The following is a 20,917-nucleotide window of genomic DNA, read 5'->3' on the forward strand; positions in this document are numbered from 1 at the left end:
TTCAAAGAGTGAAAATATTTTAATGGTAAAAGAAAGTTGATACATAAAATATCAAATAAGATATGTAATTAATTTGGGATACTAGCTATATTTTATAATTAAAAAGATACATTATTAAGAAATAGGATACAAAATTACACAAATATATTTTCAAATTCCTCAAAAGTAGCAAAGTAATTATCTCACTTGGGGAAAAGCCACTCAAAGGGCCATTTTAGTTTTTACCTCCATATATATAAATCTCTGTGAACATATGGATATCATATATATATATATATATATATATATTATTTTTCAACTTTAAACATTCTTTATCCATGGAAAAATAATTCTCCATCTGAGTCTTCACTTGACTTTGCAGCATCTGCTAACTTAGAGCAGCAGGAATTTGATGGATCCCTGACTCTTTTCTGATTACAATCTAAGATGTATGAGTCTCATTTTAGGATGTCAATCTCCGACAGTGACTTTTACTAATAAAAGCACAATGCACTGAAACAAGAAGCAGTGACTGGCTATCAATCTGTCCTGAAGGGCCTTACATCAATAAACTACATGATGATTTGTGGACAGCAATTAGGACCCGGATATTTTAGTACAAAGTTTAAAACAGACATCTTGTTTTAGAAGTTGCCCGTGATGAGCTGATATTAGAATGAAACCACTTATAAGAGAAGAAAAACTATTAAAGTAAAGGGAGATTTCTTTTCACACATCTAGGCTTGACAAAATATCCTAACTAGGCTATTCACCAACATATACAGTTTGCTATGAGACTAATCTTCAATAGGCAGATTTTACTCCCAAATGAGAGCAAAAATCTGTCAGGGATCTGGTAGTATGTTATAGATAGTGATGATCTTGCATTATGGACATGACCATTCCCATCAAAATGATTTAATGAAGGGCTGGCAAGTTGGCTGTTAAATTAAGAATAAGTACTGCTCTTGCAGACAACATGAGTTCAGTTCCCAGCAACCACATTAGATAGCTCACAATACCTGTACCTCTAACACCAGGGGACCCAACATCCTCTTCTAAAGCACATGCTCACTGTGTTGGTTAGGTTGTTGTTGTTGTCTACTTGATAAAAGCCAGGGTCATCTAAGAAGAGGGAACCTCAGTTGAGAAAATGACTCCCACAGATTGGCCCATAGGCAAGTCTGTATGGCATATCCTTGATTAATTATTGACAAAGGCAGAAACATCCCAACACTGTGAGCAGTGCTATCTATCCCTGGACAGGTGGCCCAGATAATGGTAGTCCTTATTCCTAATTATGAAACTTCTCTTTGCAACTGACAGAGACCACTGTAGAAAAACACAACATACCGAAGTCCAGCTGTTGAGCCCAATCTCAGCGGTACATCTACAAAGCACTCCCACAGCTAATGCTCAGAAAATATTGCAAAAGAGAGCACAAAAGATTTTAAGAGCCAAACTGAATAAGGATGACACCAATGAATATACTACTCTTGATGTGGAAATACATATAAAGTCTCAACCCTACACAAAGAACTTACACGCAACTGAGTAAAGCTAGAAACGAGAGAGGTTCTTCCTATGGAAAAGCAAACCAATTGGTTGTCCAGTGTCAAAATATCACCACTGAAAATGCACTACAAGTACCATGAACTCCATGGGTTATATTTAGGAATATATATATATATATATATATATATATATATATATATAGTTGCATAGACATATATGTGTACATTAATAATTAGTGAAATAAGAGTTCATTAATTTCAAGGAGAATAGGGAGGAATATACAGGAGAGTTTGGAGGGAAAAAAGGGAGAAAACATTGAATTAAATCATAATCTCAAAAATAGAAGAAGGAGAAGGATGAGGAGGAGGAGGAGGAGGAGGAGGAGGAGGAGGAGGAGAAGAAGAAGAAGAAGAAGAAGAAGAAGAAGAAGAAGAAGAAGAAGAAGAAGAAGAAGAAGAAGAAGAAGAAGGGCAAACTGACTGACGCATGGAGAGCAAGCCAGTAAGCAGTGTTCTTCGTGGTCTCTACTGCAGTTCCTGCCTCCAGATTTCTAACCCACTTACATTCCTGCCCTGCTTTCCCTCACTGATGGGCTGAGATCAAGATCTTTAAGACAAATTAGCCCTTTCCTCCCCAAGTTACTTTAGTCATGGTGTTTTATCACAGCACTAGAAAAAAACTAAACAATACACCACACATAAACATATACATATAATTAAAAATAAAATTTATTTTAACTGAGTTAATGAGAAAAAAAAAACAAAAACAATGTGAGTTAATGCAGAGGCTAGTAGCTGATCAAGGTGCTTAGAACAGAGACCATTGAGTGTGGTTTGCATGAACATTATGTTCATCAATTTATCTATTATTATAAACTAACCCAGGTGCCAAAAATCATGAACATAACACATTCTGAAGGTAACTCTAGTTGTAATAGTTTTTAAAGAATATTTTGTTTATCCAAGTCGTATAGGAAACACATGTATGAAGGTCAGAGGACAATTTGCAGGAATCAATTCTCTCCTTCCAACACGTGGGTTCTAAAATTCAAACTCGGGTCATCAGACTTGGGGACCAGTTCCTTCATACATGGAACGATCTTGTCAGCCCATAAATAACTCTGTTAAAATAACTCTGTTAATTGAAGGTCATACACTGTTTATCAGGATTGATCATTTTTAATTTTGAAAACATTATAATTAGATGAAGTCCTCCTATAACTTAAAATCTACCACCATTTCTTCATTTCTTTTTCTTTTCTTTTTTTTTTTTTTGAGATAGAGTTTGTCTATGTAGTTTTGGTGCCTGTCCTGTATCTTGCTGTGTAGACCAGGCCAGCCTGGAACTCACATAGATCTGCCTAGCTCTGCCTCCCGAATGCTGAGATTAAAGGCGTGTGCCACGGCTGTCCAGCTACAGATTTCTTATTCCTACAGATAAGAGAGCATGATAAAGCTAAGAAAAAGCCATGAAATCTATGTAGGGCTGTAGCTTTTGAGATCTTTGGGATAGTCTTAACTGTTCAGTGGGGTGAAGGGATACAAGAGAGTGAGAGTGAGCAAGTGAGAGATGGAGACAGACAGACAGAGAGAAGAGATACAGAAAGGGAGGGGGAGGGAGAGGGAGGAAGGGAGGAACAGGGATGGATGGATGGAGGGAGGGAGGGAGGGAGGGAGGGAGGGAGGGAGGGAGGGAGGGAGGCAGACAAATCCATAGCATTTAGACTTCTAAGAAGAGAGCTGACCTTGACTCCCAGCCTTTCAAGCCTCTGGTCAATGATATGAGAAGTTTGAATCTGAGGGCCGTCTGCTATGCTTTCCTGGTTCTTGTGTTTCTGAACAAGGAGTTTGCCCAGGGAATTCTACCACTGTTGCCTTAGAGAGTGGTAGAAACAGAGACAGTATACGAAGAAAGAGAGAGGCAGTCCGGAGAATGGACGTGGACCAGAGTACTAGAAAGGCTAGAGACAGAAAAGCTGTCTCCAGCTCTTGAGAATTGTGGTTTTTTAAGGGTCAAGGGCCATTTATATAAGTCTACCTCCCTCACATACGTGTTGTAACTCTTGGCCATTTATTTGTAGCCCTTACTGTGGTACATGTCTTTTCTCTGCTGTTGGTTTCAAACACTAATCTTGGTGCCTCTCTTGCTACCAACACTCTCCTGCCCGAAAATGAGAAACACATTCACATATTTGCTCTGCTTAGCATCTTTCTTTTCATTCATCTGTTCTCTTATATTTTCAAACAGATTTTTCTTTTCTGTATCTTTGAAAATGCAAAGACAGTGATAAAATTATTGTGACTGCACTCATCATAAAACTGGGTAAGCAACAATCACTGATGGTAAGAGTTAATTCTCATGCATGAGGACTTCGAGAGCCAGGGAAAGCCTCATAAATCTCAAAAGGCTTTCCTGTTTTTTTTTTGTTTTTTTTTTCCATTCGTCCGTCCTAGGGTCCTCCTTACTAGCTAGCCTCCCTGGAGCTGTGGGTTGCAGTCTGGTTATCCTTTGCTTTATATCTAGTATCCACTTATGAGTGAGTGCATACCATGTTTGTCCTCTGAGTCACATAGTCTTTTCTGATGCATATATTTTGACCCACATTGTTTTCCCTCAGACTTATTTTTGCTAGTTTTATTTTAGTGGTGTGCATGTGTGTGTGTGTGTGTGTGTGTGTGTGTGTGTGTGTGTGTGTGTGTGTGTGTGTATTTGTGTGTATGAATGCTAGGTGCATGCAAGTGCCTGTGGAGGCCAGAAAAGGGCATTGGATTCCTTGGAGCTGGAATTACAGGCAAATGTGAACCACCCAACACAGGTGCTCTGGAAGAAGAGAAAGTTCTCTTAACAGCTAACTCCCAACCCCATCCTCCAACCCCACATACCTGTTATTCTTATATATTTACCCACTATAATTTTTTAAAGATTTATTATTATTATTCCTCATGTTTTATGTATGGATGTTCTGCCTGCATATTTCTCTGTGCCTAGTGTACATGCTTGGTACCTACAGATACTAGAAGAGGAAATCAGCTCCCCTGAAACTGAAGTTACAAATTCCATGTTAGTGGTGAGAACTGAACCTATATCCTGTGGAATTGCAGCCAATGCTCTTAACTGCTGAGTCATTTCTTCAGCCCCCAATTTACTGTTTTTAGTTACTTGCTTTTAAGAATTAACAGAGGAAGGAAACACACACAGTTGGCCCTCAGTATTCATGTGAAATTGGATTCCAACCCACAGCAGCAATCTGCTTGGTCCATAGGCTTCTTTTTCTAGTGTAAGATGAGTAAGATACCAGACATTGTTATCTAAGGAAAAATAATGTGATGGTTTTAACTTCTAATACTTTGGGAAGATTCTGCCAGACTTAATGGTGCATGCCTTTAGTCTCAACATTCCAGAAGCAGAGGCAGATGGATCTCTTGTGAATTTGAAGCCAACATAGTGTACATGGTGAGTTCCAGACCTACCAAGATTGCACAGGGATACCCCGTGTTAAGAAGAAGAAGAGGAGGAGGAGGAAGAGGAGGAGAAGGAGGAGCAGGAGCAGGAGAAGGAGGAGGAGGAGGAGAAGGGGAGGAAGAGGAAGGGGAAGGAAGAGGAAGAGGAAGAAGAAGAGGAAAAAGAAGAAAAGGAATTTGCTGCGTATTTCAGTCTCTTGTGTGGTCTCTAACCTTTCCTACTTTTAAAATCACATTACAGTTCTAGAACAGCAGTTCTTAATCTGTGAGCAGCAAACCCTTTGGAAGACAAAGATCACATTCACAGAGTTTGCCAAAGACCATCAGAAATCACAGAGTTACACTATGATTCATAACAGCTGCAAAATTACAGTTATAAAGTAGCAATGACAATAATTTTATTGTTGGGGGTCACCACAGCATGAGGAATTACATTAAAGGGTCACAGCATTAGGAAGGTTGAGGACCACTGTTTTAGAAGAAGGACATTCTAGACAAATTATGACTATGAAATGTTACATAGAGGAATAGAAAACATGACATGGCTTGGTTGTACTATAGCAAAGGATTAAGTTCATTTAGCAAAGAAGTTCATGAGTTCTATCATGACTACATTGGAATCAGACACTGATAAGTGAGTGGGATGAGCTTATGATTGCAGGTTAAAATAAAAGGCAGCTGACATCTGAATTAACCTTACCTTGAATGATAAAGGAAATCATAATTGGATTCTGAGGCTTTAAGTTTTGTTCCCTCACTTAATCAACGACGCCATCAATTATTTAGTTTCACACAGAATAAAGGTGAAATTGCTAAATGTTCAATTCAAACAAAGAGGAAGAATTCTGGGATCAGAGTGTACCTCACTGACAGAGCACATGCTCTGCATGTTTAAGGTCCTGGACTCAGTCTCAGTTGAAACACACACACACACACACACACACACACACACACACACACACACACACACACAGTGATAATGTTAACAACTATGAATTTTATAACTAAGTTATCCATAGTAAATAAGATAGGTTTAGAGGGCAATATATACAAAACCTTATGCTAGATACCTACCTCAATATCTAATTCAATTTTCACTGTAATCTAAAAGTAAGCTATTGTTATTCATCCTACTCTACTTATTATGAAACTATGTATTTGAAATGTTTTAAAAGTAGTATACAGAAAAAAATCAAAAATATTTCCAGTGGTGAAGAATACTTTATATTATTCTTATGATTCTCTGCTTGACCAAATATAGTACATTTGTCAATAAAGAATGGTCTTGAAATAAACATTAACAAAGGAGAAAAGAATATCATGTATTTCTTGTGAATGTGCTTATGCTCCTACTGGATAGTAGTATTTTTATCCTGTTGTGATAGCAACAGCATTAGTGTGTTTTGCAAGTCACAATAGGCCCTTCAACTGGACAAGAAGGCCTGCTGTGTTAGAGCCAAAAGCCATGGATTATAAAGTGAATGCTGTAACTCAGAGGTTCAGTCCCCTCTAGTCCATCAATATTGAGAAGTGCACAACAGCAAGCCAGGACTGATGATTTGGCCACTTGTATTGACATCTGTTGACTAATGGCAGACTACATTAACTGAATGTTTAACTCCTGATGTGAGCCCATTAATTAGGAAAGTTGTCTTGCTCGTTGGAAATCTGACACAAATTTACTTGCTCCCAGAATACATTGATCTAGAAGATAGATAATTTAATCTTTTGAAAATCATGGCCATTTTAGAACTGACTCTTCTTATTAAGATTGTAAAAAGTGATTTTAAGCAAACTAATTTTCTAGGATTTTTATTATTAATATGATGTGAAGTTATTTAAAGGGAAAATTTCTATTTGAATTTTTTTGTCCTTAAACTCTGTAAAACTTGGAGCTGGGAGATTGGTTCAGCAGTTGAGAACACTTCCTAGTCTGGCAGTAGACCTGGGTTTGAATCCCAGGACCAACATGGTGGCTCACAGTCATCTGTAACTCCAGTTCCAGGCATCTGACACCTTCTCCTGACCTATAAGGACACAGGGCATGCACGTAGTGAACATATATACATGTAGCCAGAACACTTATATACAATAAAGTTAATAAGTCTACAAATTAAAATTTATAACATTTACATCCATTGCTATAATTTACCTTTATACTCATTCTAGGCAGTGAGTTTTCATATTTATATAATAAAAAGAATAAAAACACATTTAAACATTTACATGTTTGTTTTAAAAATATTCTTTCTTCCAAATCCTATCGATTTACAGTGAATGGTTAACATTTTACTTACATACAACAAAACAATGTGGTTTGTTTAATAAATTTCAAATCACAAATGTTAGCAGTACTTGAACCATTCCATTTACTGTTACATGAGAAAATATGGTTAAAATATGCCTGTAACATACAACTTAAATTGACTGGAGCTTATTAAGATTATTCCTTAAAGACCTTGAGAGATGCTCAATGGCTAAGAGTACTTACTGTCCCTCCAGAGGACTCTGGTTTGGTCCACAGACCCTGCACGGTTGCTCAAAACCTCCTCTGTCTTTGGACTTCCATTGTCCATATATATATATATATATATATACACACACATATACATATACACACACATATATGTATATATACGTATGTATGTATGTATATACATATATATACACTCAGGCACACACACGCATACACATGAAATAAATAAATAAATAAGATAACAAGTACATCTAAAATAAATAAATATTTAAATAAGATTATTCTTTAAGCTGAGGTGTAGCTTAGTGGTGTAGCCTTTATCTATAGCCCATGTGGTCTTAGTTAAATTAGGAATATTGATTTTTAAGATTTTTTTAAGCGAAATTCATTGCTACTTCCTTCATTGTTGTTTGTTTAAATTTCAGACATTTTTGAACCTCATTTGAAGCAAATTAGTGTTGCACATTTAACAAATAATTTATTTAGTAAATATTCACTGATGTTTCTTGAAAAATAGTGGTTTCCACCATGTTGGAACTGAGAATTAAGCAGGTGACACAAAACCAGCCAGTAACCACAATGCAAAGCAATGAATTCAGTAGAAGGGGAAATATATCGTGGTATGGCGATGTGTCTAAAGGATTCCTAACCCAGGCTTGAGTGCATGGTCTGTCATGGCACAGGAATCCCAGTGGGATTGACTGATACCCAGCAGACAGAGATGAACACTTACGGTCAGACAGCTTTCTCTTTTTATGCAGTCTAGGACACAAGCCCAGAGAATTGTCTTGCTTGCGTTAAGGGTGGGTCTACCTACTTTGAATATGCTAATCAAGAATGTCTTCTAGGATGGCCTAGCACATTTAACACTTTTTGCTCTTGCAGAGGGATGGATTCAGTTCCCAGCAATCATATAAGGTGGTTCACAAATGGCTGTAAATCCAGCTGCAAGTGATCTGATGTCCATTTCTGGCTTTTTACATATCAGCACACATGTGGAACACATACATATTTACATCAGGAGCACATATATAACATACACATAAAAGAAATAAATATATTTTAAAAACAGAAAATCCTTGATGACCATGGTCAGAGGCTAACCTCTGGTCTCATGGCCATGTCCAGAGGTCTATCTCCTAAATGACTCCAGATTCTGTGAAGTCTCTAGTTAACATTAATTACCATAGGAAGGAAATTGAAGCATTACTCTAATTATTCTTTATCAATAAAAATTCAGGAGTCAGATATTGGGGTAAAAGCTTGAAAGATCAGTGAAACAGAAGCCATCAGTCCTTCCTACCTGCTCCATTTCTTCCTCCAAACAGAGTCAGATCCCTTTCCTCCCCTTCTTACTACTTCCTCTCCTATTTGTCCTCTGTCTTCCAAAACCTCTGTGGTTAATTTTGGTCAGCTAGTGGCTAACTCCACACTATGACTCCAAGCAAGCTTTATTTGTCAGAACACAATCAAAATATCACACAAGTGAGACAATTGATTAGCTTGAACTCTTTAGGAGGCCCCCAGGCAGTGGGACCAGGACCTGTCCTTGGTGCATGGGCTGGCTTTTTGGAATCTAGGACCTATGCTGAGACACTTTGCTCAGCCTTGGTGTAGAGAGGAGGGGACTGGAAGTGCCTCAACTGAATCTACCAGGCTGGGCTGGCTCCCCAGGGGAGACCTTGCCTTGGAGGAGGTGAGAATGGGGGATGGATTGGGGGAAAGGCTAGGGGGTGGGAGGAGGGAGGACAGGGGAATCTGTGGCCGATATGTAAAATTATATATATATATATATATATATATATATATATATATATATATATATACAAAATAATTATCACATTATAAAAAAATCACACAACAGGAAATAGTTAGGTTGATAATAAAATATGCCACACGAATGTATTAGGGGGTAGTTATGCATTTATAACTCCTAATGAATGGAGAAGAACACTGTATACACAAATGGTTGTGTACATGAACCCACATCACTTGTTCAGTTCTTCTTTGTCTGTCATCTGTTAAATTGTACTCTCATCTGTCACTGGTGTTATCAGACATTAAGGACTCAACGAGTACTTCAGGAAAACTGGTTTCCAGCAACCTAAGATGTATTCTCCAAAGTGGGAAACCACAGTGCACTCAGATACTCTCCTCACCCAGCATCTCTCTGGGAAGGTCTGATGCAGCATGTGATTTCTGTTGCTGTGGAGATGAAACACCATGAATGGTTTAAAGTGGAAAAATGCATGCCAAGGTGGATAGCATAAGCATAAGGCAGCTGTAATTTTCATTTCTCCTGGAACTAAGTGAAGAGTTAGTTTTCCAAAGTAAAGAAACTATTGAAGAAAGACAATTGTTCCTATGTTATGTAGTAATAAAATAAATATCATGAGATAATCGATATAAGCTATTGCATTAATAACGGAGTGTAGAAACATTAGACCTAGATAAGGTAACACAAAGTATATGGGAATTTAAAAGAAACAAACAGCATCTAGGAAACAGATTTTTGCAAAAAAAAAAATAATGATTATAACTAAACTATGTTAGAAGATAGAGATTTTGAATAAACTGATTTGTGGAAAGAGAACACCACAGATTAGAAACACTAGTAGTAGATAATATTTCATGCTGATAAAAACTATCAGGTCACTGTATCACTGTAAATTGGTGTTTATGAACTTAGAAGCTGCCAATCTGAAAATAAGACGAAGGAAATATTACAAAGGTATAGGAAACCTGTGGTTGAAATATTGTGCACCCCAATAAAGTTATGTGGGGGTCAGAGAACAGAACAGCCACTGTATTAATCATAGAGGTTAGGCAGTGGTAGCACATGCCTTTAATCCTAGCATTCTGGAAGCAGTGATCCATCTGGTTCTCTGTGAATTCAAGGCCACACTGGAAACAGCCAGGCATGGTGACACACATCTTTAATCCCAGCACTTGAAATCTCACGTCTTGTTTGAGAAAGACACATGTTTTTAATCCCAGGAAGTGATGGCAAGAAGCAGAAAGGTATATCAGGCGTGAAGACCAGGAACTAGAGACGTTTTAAGCTTTTAGGCTTTTAGCAGCAGTTCAGCTGAGATCCATTCAGATGAGGACTCAGAGGCTTTCAGTTTGAGGAAACAGGATCAGCTGAGAAGTTGGCAAGGTGAGGTTAGCTGTGGCTTGTTCTGCTTCTCTGATCTTCCAGCATTCACCCCAATACCTGGCTCTGGGTTTATTTTTATTTAATAAGACCATTTAGAAATTTGTCGACAGAAATCTACTGAAAAATAAAACAGGGTATATGTTCAAATATTAATAAATTAAAATTATGCTGCCTTATTACATGGGCAACTTATGCCCATGAAATTGCCCATTATATTTATGTCCATATATTCATGACTATAGACTCATATTTAAAATGCTGGGGATAAGTGACTGTTGAATGCTCAACCCTAGATAGGACATCCATTTCACTGTCCAAGGCTCAGGAAACATTGCTAAAGAGAGGACAGAAAAAAAAAAACAACAACAAAACATGGCAGCTGGAGGAAGGTGTAGAGTGCTATGGAACTGTGTCTTCAGACGACTTGTCTATCAGACTCAAGAGCTCACAGTAGCTTTGATTATCTGCACAAGAGCTGCACAAGACTAGGTTAGTCAACATGCCATCATGGAGCAGGGTAGGGCACTAACAAACCCTCACCCTTCCTTATAGATTATTTTAATAATTATTAATAAATAAATATTAATAATTAGTGGTGATTATTATTGATAAGGGTATAAAAATGAAAACTACAATCATGCTATCGTCATTTATAATATATCATGAGAAATGTGTGAAAAATAAAGCACACAGAAAGTAAAGAATTTATGTTTCCTACAGATAATCAACAAAGGTTTGAATTTAGACAGATAAATAGGGTTTTTCTGACAGATCTATGAACCTTTCTGTTTGTAGTATCTAGGAGTTTAAGAAAACAAATTTTCCTGAATGTTATTCCTTCCATGATTGTATTGGAGCATCAGTCATAACAGCAATTGACCTGAATGTGCACAATGGTATGAAGTCTTGTTTCTGGACACAACAGTTCAATTTGTAATCAACAGATCTATTCTTACGCCAATATCACATCAACTCATTAGTTTAGTCTTATGTGGACATTCAACTTTTTTACAAGACTTTTTTTTCCTCTTCTAGGCTTTTTTTCATTTCTTTATAAATTTCAACATCAGCTCTGCAAAAATAATTAAGTAAATAAATGCATAAATAAATAACTAGTTAAAAATAAACAAAAAAAGGCTGTGTACAGAGCCCACATCACATGTTCAGGTCTTCCTTGTCTGTCATCTGTTAAACAGCACTCTCCTCTGTCACTGGTTTTATCAGACATTTCGAACTTGTTGAGTACTGCAGGAAAAATGGTTTCCAGCAACCTAAGATGTGGTCTCTGAAGTGGGAAACCACAGTGGAGTCAGACACTCTCTTCACCCAGCATCTCTCTGGGAAGTGTTACTGTACATGCCATTTTTTAACAGACAAGATCATAACATCTGGAAGTAGTTTTATTTTTTAAATAATTATTTATGTGTCCATATATGTGTAGGCATGAGCTGGTGTTCAAAAACATCAAAAGGGGCATCAGATGTCATGGAGCTGGAGTTGCAGGCAGTTCTATACTGGCATATGGGTACTGGAAACAGCACTCAGGAACACTGCAGCAAGCACTCTTAACCACTGAACGATCTCTTCAGCCCCAAGAGTTTTATTACTTTCTCTTAGAGAGAATTTATAAAATTCTTCTCTAATGGTCCTGAATAAAACCTCAAGCATGATGTCAGCAGGAGTGTATGTCCTTATTCTTGATATTCAGGGAAAATGTTCAGAATTCAATACTACGTATGACATTTGTGTGAGTTTTGGATAGATGACATTTATTACCTTGAACAGTTGTCAATTTTTGTGTGTTAGCAGTTCTGTTATGGAAACACACTAAGTTTTATCATGTTTTCCCTGCTTCTATGGAGATAATGGTGTGGTTTCTGTCTTTATCCTTTTGTTGTCTTATTGCTTGATTGACTGATTTTCATAGTGTGTGATCTGTTCATGTGTTGCTTAGAATAGTTTATTGGAGTTTTATTACTTGTCTTATTACTTCCTCCCTTCCTCCTCTCCTCACTTCCCTCCCTCCTTTCTTTCCTTCTTCCCTCTCTCCTCCTTTTCTTTTCTTTATCCCACTCTGTCATTCTCTTTTTCTCATTCTTTCCTCTTTTTTTTTAAATGTGACTCTTGCTGGCCTTGAGTTCTATAGTCTTCTGTTTTAGCCTCCTGAGTACGAACACTACAGCTTTGTCATCACTACTGAGTATGGTAGTATTATTTCTTTTCAATTTTTAATTATTTAGTTCTTACTTATATGTGTTTGTGACTTTTGGGATGTGTGATGTGTCAATGTGTATGCAGTTTTCATACCTGTGTGCACGAGCAGAGCTTGTCATCTACCGTCATCCTCTATTGCACTATGCCCTATTTTTTGACACAGGGTGTTTTCCTGAATCTAAAGCTCAATTTAGCTCTCCTGGCTTGTTGACAAAGCCCTAGGTCCACCTCTCTTTGTCTCCCCAGTGCTAGGATTACAAACAGGCACTGAAACTTGTGTAGGTGCTAGGGACCAGAACCCACATTTTCATGGTTCTGTAGCAAGCACTTTACCAACTGAGTTGTCTCTAGCCATGTATCAAAATCTTAGAAGAGTCCTGTGTTCTCACATATTTTCCCTGTGATGTATTTATTTATAGCAATATCACAGTGTTTCTGGTTTCATTAAATAATCTAATTCTTCTATAAATTTTCCATGGAATTCACCAGTGGAAGTTATCTGGGGCTGAGCTTTCTGTGGGATGGTTTAAAAAAACAAACAACAATTTGAATTATGAAAGATTTATTTAAATTTCAACTTTTCTTGAATCAGTTTTATGACTGTTTTCTTTCTAGATATTTTCAGATTCTATGAAAGTTAACTAATATGCTATTTTCTGGTCTGTTTTCTGTCTCTAGAAGACTGGTGTTGACACCATCATTTCAGTTCCTCAGGTGTGAGACGCATGATTCTAAATTACAAAATAAAAGGCAAAGCCATATTGTTTATATAACAAAATTTTGTAAATAGTTGAATATTTTCTTTGTCTTCTATGAGATAGGACCTTATTAAATTAGACAGTAAAGTGGAGTGTAGACCATGCTGAAACCGAAATTTATTAAAGATGAATGCATTTCTCCTCAAATACAAGACAAAACTCTCTTGTCTCTAACATACAAAGTTGACTTCAAATTAATAAAAAAGACAAGCTAATAAATGGAATGTGATGGCTATTCTTGGTTGTCAACTTGACTACATCTGGAATTACCTAAAACGCCCAGACTGAGGGCACAACGGGGAGGAATTTCTGCTTAATTTGAAGTGGGCTGATCTGCTTCTAATCTGGGTCTTTAAGGTAAGAAAACACACTTTTAATCCAGATCCTTAATCTAGATTTTCTGCTTTCTGCTGAAAGCCTATAAAAGAACATGGAAGAAAGGAGCTTTTGCTTTTTGCCTGCTTGCTCTTACATTGCTAGGAAGTCCATTCTTTCACTGGCATTAGCGTCTACTTCTTCAGGATTCCAGCTTATACTGAAGAACAGATGAGACATTCAGCCTCATGGACTGAACAACTACTAGATTCTGTAGTATGGACTTTCTGGGCATAGGCAAACATTGGTAGATCAGCTGAACCACAGTCTGCAGGTCATTCTAATAAATAAAATCACACACACACACACACACACACACACACACACACACACACAGAGAGAGAGAGAGAGAGAGAGAGAGAGAGAGAGAGAGAGAGAGAGAGAGAGAGAGATTCATTCTATAAATTCTGTTACTCTAGAGAACCCTGACTAATATGGGGGAGGCTCAAGTTAGTCATTCCATAGAAGATATTCAAATGAATCATATAAAGATGATGCAATACTTATCATCATTTTGCTCTAGTTTCATTTCTGCTTCTGTGAAAAAAAAAACCTTACATAAAGCAATGTAGGGGAAGAAGAGTTTGTTTCAACTGGTAGTTCTGGGTTATAGTTCTTCATTGTGAGGAAACCAAGGCAGGAACTTCAAATAGCTAGTCACATGGCATGCACAGTAGAGAGAAAGAAACACCTGCATGTTCACTTATTTACTTTCATGGGTTCAGCTCAATTTCTCCACTCTTACACAGTTAAGGATCCAAAGCTGTGACAAGTTGACAATAAAAGCTAACTATATATTATAAGGTAAGTACAAATAAAGAATGTGTTTTCTATGTAAGTACATTGGCATATCAAGCTAAGTTGACACACTAACAATGTCTGACAAAGATGTGCACAGATTACTGTTGAGTATAAATTTGTACAGCATCCCTTAGAAACTCAGTCCGGACTCACTTGGCTTCTCTGGCTTCTCATCATCAAAAGAATTCACACAAGACAAGCAGTGTAGACAACAGAGTTTGTAACTGATCAAGGGAGAGTATAGGTTCAAGGAGTGGTCTAAAGCAATGGCCAGAATCTTACTCCAGACCTGCATCCTAGACGGTGCCTAGAGTCTTCAGAACAAGTAGTCTCTCCTATGGGACATTGTCCTTTTTGGGAAATTGACAGGAAGGGACAAAGGTATTTTTTTTTTTATCATTCTCTTGCATAATTTTATAAATTCTAGGGTTCCTTAAGTCAAGTTTACACAGTTATCAAGTAATGACCTTCTGGACAGCTCAAGATGTTACATCTCTTCCCCAAGCCAGAGATATGCCTCAGGAACCATTCTGCTGGCCATCAAATAGAGTATTGCTATTCTTATCTTTTGTTTTATACATTGCTTTCTTTGACAGAGGGGCAGGCCCCTTCCAGTGTCCTCTAAGCTTTATAAAACCTAATGAACAACCTAATACAATTATTTCAGAACATTTTTTCTATATATCATGAAGCATTGTCATACAATAATCTATAGCCTATCTGATTCATATATAAAATATAACAAAATAAATAAATATTAATGACATTCTAAATACTTATTATAGTCCCATACAGGAAATGCTTCAAATACCTTTAAATTATAAAGTAGATACTCTGCTGTAGTAAACTTCTACAAGAGTGTTAACACAACAATGAAAATCAGTAAATACTTATAGATAAATCTCAAACATGAAAAATTAAGCAGTAAAATATTTCTTTATAAAGTGATGAAAGAAATTAGAAGTATTTGAATTAGATATAATTTTATTAAGTTGGTATGGTTACAACTAACAAATTAAATATCAAAATATTTAACAACCACAATGATTAAAACTGAAACTTAAATGCTGATGTTTTATAATAAATATTATTTTAATTATTTATAGCTTATAAAGCTTATTTTCACATCTATGTATTATGATAAAAGTAACAATATATTTGTATAAAATCTATCACTATTTATGTTTATATATAAAATAATATAAGAACACTTATTCTAAACTTCTCTGTGTAATATTAATAGGTTTATTTGAAGGGATATTTTGAACTTAACAGTTTCAGTCTACAAAATTCTATGTAATTGTTTCCAAAGAATAAATTGTTCATGAAATATTAAAAAAAATCTATAATTGAATCATGAGATATATAACATAATTAGGAATTCAATAGAATCTATTACACAATTAATTAAATCAACTGTGTGAGAATAAAATGACCATGAATACACACATTGAAAAATTGACTCATAATTGACTAAGTGTCTACTTTTGAAGAAAATTGTCTTCCTTAGTAAAATGATGCATAAATTTCTGTTACTATTCCTTTCATTATATTTTAAATTAGTTTCAAAACAACCACAGGAGTTGGATATTATTATATACATTTTATGAAGAATAGGTTCAGAATAATTAAGACTAATAATATTATAGAGGTCACAAATACAATTGCTATCAGATCATGAAGTAAAGTTTGTGTATCTGTTCTTGAAGGCATTATCTTTCCATTGTATTAAGCTCGAATAATTTTTTTTTATTTTTTAAATTGTTCATTTGCTAACAGAAAACTTTTCAAGTCAACAAAGACACAGAATAAAAAGCAGAATTATATAATATTGTGTTACTTAAGAAAATGTGATGCATGATTTAAAAGTCTTCATTAAAAATGTCATGTTTTAAGTTAATAAGGAAGTGTCTTCATTTCTAATTAAAGTATTATTGTTACAATTCAACATCAAAAGTTTGCAGAATGAAGTATAAAAATCCTCATCTCTCATCTAGAGTATTCTATGGCCCCACTCACATGACAATAACTGAGGCACTGTGCTGTGGGATGTCTTTATTATGCTGTGAATATGTGTTGCTCTGATTGGTTGATTAATAAAGCTGCATTGACCTATGGCAATGCAGCTTAGAGGCAGGTAGGAAATCTAAGCAGATATACACAGAGAAGAAAGGAGAGGAGAGAGAGATGCCAGCGACCACCAAAGGAGAAGCAAGATGTTAACAGATTGTTAACACCACTGGCCATGTGGCAAAGCATAGATTAATAGAAATGGGTTAATTTAAGATCAAAGAGCTAGCTGGCAAAAATCCTGCCTTAGGCCATACAGTTGAATGTAGCTGGAAGGTTTCTCCAGTCCTGCCTGGCCCTGAAGTCCTACAGTCACTTATAAAATAATCATCCAGAGGCTTAATATTATTTACAAATTGTGTGGTCTATGTCAGGCCTCTTGCTAGCTAGCTCTTGTAACTTTACTCAACCCATAACTATTAACCTATGTACCGCCATGTCTTCTGTTGCTTTACCGGTCTGCTGGCATGTTGCTCCTTGGGTGGCAGGCTGGCATCTCTCCAGACTCCTCCTTTCTCTTCCTGTCTCTCTCTTGGATTTCCTGCCAGGCTATAACCTGACTTGCCACAGTCCAGAGGTCAGAGCAGTTTCTTTATTGACCACTCATAGTAACACATATTCACAGCATACAGAAATACATCCCACAGCAGTTGATAATTAATATTAAGCCTCTGAGTGATTATTTTCTAAGTGTCTGCAGGACCACAGGGTTGGGTAGGACCACAGAATGGGACTGGAGAAACCTTCTGGCTACAATACTATTGGAAGTTAATGGCTGTTGGGAGAGGGAAAACCATTATTTTCTGGGAGTATGGGCACTGATAGATTGTCCATGCTCTGGGAGATGGCTCCACAACCATGCACGTATAGGCAACACTAAAAGAACTTGAGTTATTTGAGGAAAACAAATTAAAGACATGAAGTTGGGAGGCAGAGATATGGAGGTATTCCAGGGGAAATTTGGTAGAAAAAAGAGATACATGAATATGACCACATTTTATCATATACATGTATGAAATTCTCAAAGAATTTCTTTCAAAACAATGTTTCTTCCAACGGCTGGTGTATGCTAGCCTCCATGCTGAAGGTACTGCATTACTGCGAGTTATGTCATGTTAAGTTCTGTCATCATGTTTTACTTATGTCATTTACTTTTATTTTTACCTATGCTCCCTTACCAGAAGCCCACGAAGCCAGAACAGGACTAATTGTACTCAACCCTAGTATAATTACTTTTACTTTTGCAAAGGCAACTCCTTGACTAGAATATAAATTCCTATATGGTAGTCATTGGTATTCTTATTCCACCCTAACTTATACTTCTCAGAAACCACCTGGCCTAAAATGTGTGTGTGTGTGTGTGTGTGTGTGTATGTGTGTGTGGTGTGTGTGTGTATATATATATATATATATATATATATATATATATATATATATATATATATATATATATATATATATATATATAATGTGTAATGGAAAATTCCATCATATATATGATGGAATTTTCCATCCACAATAGGAAGGCTTAAGGTATTCTGTTGTCTGTCTTCATTCTTTTTATACTAAAGTCTGTATTTTGTCATAGATCTTTCTCCTTAATGGCCCAAAGCTCAATCCAAATTGTGTGTGTGTGTGTGTGTGTGTGTGTGTGTGTGTTATATTGCATGTGTTTATAGTATATTTACTTGAGTGTGTTGGTGTCTGCACCTATGCATGTGCATGCAGTAGTAGATCTATGATGTAAGATGTTTCTCTCTATCCCTGTCTATGTGACTGTGTTGTGACAGGGTATCTAACTTAACTGGAAGCTAAACACTGTAGCTAGGTTGACTGGCCAGTGATGTCTCAGGATACACTAATCTCAGCACCTTTGTGTTGGAAACTAAAGTAGTCATGCCCAACTGTTTACATGGATGCTGTGGATTCTAACTCAGCCTCTCATACTTACAGAGCGAACAGTTTTGCCAATTGAGACAGATGTCTGCATACCCCAATGTGGGGGCCCACAGAGTCTCCATAGTGTAGCCTTATTCCATTTCGATTCAAATTCAGAGAGTCCAAGCTTGTTTTACCTAGCAAGGCTGCATAATAGGCTATTTTGGCCAAGGGTATGGTTACCAGGTGTTTTATAATTCTAGGCTAATTACAGCATGTTTCGCCATAAGACGTGGCTACTAGATGTTTTGAGAATTAAGGAGGTGTTTACATTTGTTTGTACTTTGAACCATTGCATCCTTGAGAGGGGGAGGTCTTTTGCCCCTCTCCTTACTGGTGTATAAAAAGCCCATGAGGAATAAACTTGGGGAGACTGTGGTATTGACTCAGAGCCCTGCCATTGCTATTCTGTGTCTCTGTCTTTTTCTTTTATGTCATCTATGTCTCTGCTTTTTCATATCTGTTATTTCTTAAGCCTCACTCCTCCCTTTAGGACTATTCAAAGGTCAGGATGGACATGGCACCCCAACTTTCTGAAATTTTATTCTATAATCTTCTTTGCTTTGAAGTATTTGGGGAAGCACTTACTCTACATCATTAATTAGACTAAAATATAAGTCATATATTGGAGTAAGTGTGCATAAGAACAAATCCCAGGGGAAAGTTTTAATAATATTGACTTAAATAAATAAAATATTCGAAAGTAAATTTTTAAGAATTAGAAATGGGTGTTGACAAGATGCTTAGTGATTACAGGCATACACACACACACACACACACACACACACACACACACACACACACAAACACAGAGAGAGAAACACATAAAATAAAAAACATGTGATTAAAATAACTTTTTTAAAATTGAAAATGTCAAATTGTCTACAATAAACACATAGATGCAATGGTCTCTTTCATAAAAATTAAATAGACACAAAATAAAAGTATACTGCAAATAATTTACCATTATATTTATATACACACAAATATGTTATTAATAATGTATGTATAGCCAAAACCAAGACAAAAATATAGTATTCACATATTTTTGTTTCATTTACTTTTCACAACATAAGAAGTCACATATTTGAAGAAAATGTAAACAGTAATGCTTATCACAGCATGATTTTGAAGAGTGAAAAAAAACTAGTTGCAATGTAAATGTCCAAAACAAAGGGAAAACAAAGATAAGTAACAGAATATTGCCAGGATGAAAATTAGGCAATTTTGTAAAATGAGAATAAATGTTTTTAGTCCATTATCCTCCCACCTCTCTTAAGGTTTCTTCTTGTCCTCCCATGGTCTCTTTCCTAATGTCATGACCTATATCCCTCCACATACTTATTTACAAAGATGTGAAGAAGATAGAAACTAGTCATACCAGCCATTGGTTGGCCACTCCCACAATCTCTGTGCCACCCTTACCCCAGCACATCCTTTAGGCAGGACAGCCTGGAGGTTCAGGGCTTTGTGGATGGATTGATGTCCGAATCTCTCCACTGGAAGTCTTGCCTATTCACAGGAGATGGTCAGTTCAGGCTACTTATCAGCTCTTGCTAGGAGTCTTAGCTGGGGTCTTTCTTGTAGATTCCTGGAAGATTTCTTTGTGCCAGGTTTCTACCTGACCATGAAATGCTCCATCCCCCTTTCCAGTAATCTTTTTCAGTACTCTCTCCCTCCATCCTCCTCAAACCTGATCCCTCAGGTTCTCATCCCCACCCACCTGCAGTCAATTCATGAAATTTCTTCTATTTCTCCTTCCAGGGAGATCCGGGCACCCCCTCCTCACTTGAAATCTCCTTGTTACCTAGTCTCTCTGGGACTATTGATTGTAGTATAGTTGTCCTTTATTTTACAGCAAATATCCACTTATGAGTGAGTACATATGATATTGTCTTTCTGGGTCTGGGTTACCTCACTCTACTCAAACTGGGTCTCTTTGTCCACTTCTAATACATGGCGAGGAGCTTAGTCTTACTGCAATTGATATGCCATGTTTTGTTGATATACCTGCGGGGATTATCCTTTCCTGAACAGAAATAGACGAGTGTATTGGTGGGGGGGGCATGCATACAGAGAGGCATTTGGGGCAGGGGACTGGAAAGAGAAGAGGAAGGAGAAGCTGTAGCTTGGATGTGAAAGAAAAGAAGGAAGGAAGGAAAAAATAAGG

The sequence above is a fragment of the Peromyscus californicus genome, unplaced genomic scaffold (genome assembly GCF_007827085.1).
Source record: "Peromyscus californicus insignis strain IS unplaced genomic scaffold, ASM782708v3 Scaffold_14__1_contigs__length_90479793_seg_2, whole genome shotgun sequence".
Lineage (NCBI taxonomy): Eukaryota > Metazoa > Chordata > Mammalia > Rodentia > Cricetidae > Peromyscus > Peromyscus californicus.